We start from the raw sequence: 2,720 nt of genomic DNA on the forward strand, positions 1-2,720 counted from the left end.
TGGCGATGATTCGTTCTATAATAGAAATACCCGTCGTAGCGATTCGGCCGTGTCACCCGCCACGAAAATCTCTCTCGTCGTGGAATCCCCGCGTCGTAGAGTAAACGCGAAGGCTTGCTATAGAAGACTATAGTTTATACGCCTGTGGTTCACCGGTTGCCTGCTCTCCGGGGTACGCGATCGCGCAGGAGTTACGGAAGAACTTGATGGGCCACGATCTCCAAGCGGCTATATCTTTCGACGATGGGACGATTCACGCGAAGAGAACGTTCGTGCATGCGTGAGGTGCGATAGCGTTGATTCGCTTGTCTGTACGGGGAGAAATAGAACGATGAGTTGACTTATCGGGTCTTCGTTGGAATTACCGTCGCTGGCATTGTAAACTCCAGATGACCTTGTGATTCCTTCGTCGGGCACTGGTAAAGGGTGGCGATGATTCGTTCTATAATAGAAATACCCGTCGTAGCGTTTCGACCGATGTCACCCGCCACGAAATTCTCTCTCGTCGTGGAATCCCCGCGTCGGAGAGTAACCGCCGAAGGCTTGCTATAGAAGACTATAGTTTATACGCCTGTGGTTCACCGGTTGCCGGCTCTCCGGGGCACGCGATCGCGCGAAGGTTACGGAGGGACGTGAAGCGCCCGAGCAATGAAACGTCCGCAGGAGGAAACGAGCAACCGCCGAACATTGTTTCGCGACGTTTCCATAATGTATTGTCGTTTCGCTCGCATCCCGCTTCTTTCCCCTAGTTTCCTCGACGCGTAGTTTCGCAGCCTTAGTGGACGAATCATTCTCGATTCGAGGAAAGATATGCAGTGGGGCGTGCAATGAGCCCGCCAGAGACCACGATCTCCAATGCGTCTTTACATCTTTGGACGATGGGACGATCCACGCGAAGAGAACGTTCGTGCTTGCGCGAGGTGCATTAGCGTCGATTCGCTTTTCTGTACGGGGAGAAATAGAACGATGAGTTGACTTATCGGGTCTTCGTTGGAATTACCGTCGCTGGCATTGTAAACTCCAGATGACCTTGTGATTCCTTCGTCGGGCACTGGTAAAGGGTGGCGATGATTCGTTCTATAATAGAAATACCCGTCGTAGCGATTCGGCCGAGTCACCCGCCACGAAACTGTCTCTCTTTCGTCGTGGAAACCCCGCGTCGGAGAGTAAAACGCGCGAAGGCTGTGACTGTAACATATATATATATATATACACAGTATACAATGCCTGTGGTTTTTGCGCGTGTCGGCTCTTCGGTATACGCGATCGGCCAGAGTTACGGAGGGACGGTGAAGCGCACGAGAAATTGAAACGGCCGCACGATTGGAACCGAGCAACCGTCGAACATTGTTTCGCGACGTTTCCATAATGCGTTTTCGTTTCGCTCGCATACCGCTTCTTTTCCCCTAGTCTCTGAGACGCGTTTTCGAGCCGTTCTTCTACTATCGATTCTCGTAGAGAGAAGGGACCGGGTAGTCTGGAAGTGGAACCCGCATCTTGCGTGTACCGTACACGGAATTGAGAGGACCGGCCGTGAAGCTCGTTTTAAAGCCGTGCGTCTGACACCCAACTCTTGCGCGCCAATTTCGCGGCAAGAGATAATATGGGACGAATGACCGGCAAAGAGCCAGCTGTGAAGTCTGTTTTTTTAATCGAATCCGTGGACGTGTGTATGCCGTAGCGTCGCTCGTCGTGTTCGTTCATGGTCGTTCCGAGAGAAAGAACGAAAGCGGTAACGAAGGGACCGGCCGTGAAGCTCGTTTTAAAGCCGCGCGTCTGACACCCAACTCTTGCGCGCCAATTTCGCGGCAAGAGATAACATGGGACGAATGACCGGCAAAGAGCCAGCTGTGAAGTCTTTTTTCATTATTTGCTTTCAATCGATCGATCGGTACGATTCGTGCAACGTTTCGCGCGATGCGACGCGAAAACATGCGCGCAACAATAGATGCGTCTGATCGGAAGAACGCGAGGGTCGACTGCACGCGATGGATTCAGTATCGGGTAGGATACAAAATATATCCCCGTCGTTTCCACGCGTGCGAGTCTTCTGCGTCTTTCGCGGGTTTTTGAATGCACTATACGCCCGGAACGTCGAGAAATATATACATATTACTTGAACGTTTTTCGTCTCGAAAGGCTTCGGTGTCGTCTCCAAGGCGACGCCTGAATCTCCTTCGCGCGCTGGTCGGAGATTCAGGTATCAACTTTTATCTTCTCTTTGAAAGAAGAGAGATATTAGGTCGAACAAGTGAGAATAAAATTATATATGTGAAATATAAAATTTATACGATTACCCTGAACGGTGGATCACTTGGCTCGTGGGTCGATGAAGAACGCAGCTAATTGCGCGTCAACGTGTGAACTGCAGGACACATGAACATCGACATTTCGAACGCACATTGCGGTCCACGGATACAATTCCTGGACCACGCCTGGCTGAGGGTCGTTTACGTACCATACACTGCTTGCGTAGCTCTGTCAAATCCCCGCCGTCGTTCACCTCTTCGGATCGAACGTTTTTTTACCGAAGGGCGCAAAGAACGTCTCTGAGTCGGGTTAAGAGAAGGATGCTACGTACGAGCGAACGATGGGTGTCTCGTCGGCGTTTGTCGCGGACACGCGAAAATTCTGTGAATTTCACGGACAGTGTACGTTCTAGTTGTTGCAAAACGATCGGAATCGTTTGTATGGACTCGCGTGAGTGTTCGCGGCGTCGT

At 51.2% G+C, this 2,720-nt stretch overlaps 1 non-coding gene across 1 annotated transcript; it reads left to right on the plus strand.

The window, feature by feature from the left end:
- The first annotated feature begins 2,294 nt into the window (after positions 1-2,294).
- Positions 2,295-2,449, plus strand: LOC143176454 (5.8S ribosomal RNA). The gene has a single exon (XR_013000999.1). It is a non-coding gene; the product is annotated as a 5.8S ribosomal RNA (ribosomal RNA).
- Positions 2,450-2,720: the final 271 nt, after the last annotated feature.

Source organism: Nomia melanderi, unplaced genomic scaffold (assembly GCF_051020985.1).
Source record: "Nomia melanderi isolate GNS246 unplaced genomic scaffold, iyNomMela1 scaffold0567, whole genome shotgun sequence".
In the NCBI taxonomy this organism is placed as follows: domain Eukaryota; kingdom Metazoa; phylum Arthropoda; class Insecta; order Hymenoptera; family Halictidae; genus Nomia; species Nomia melanderi.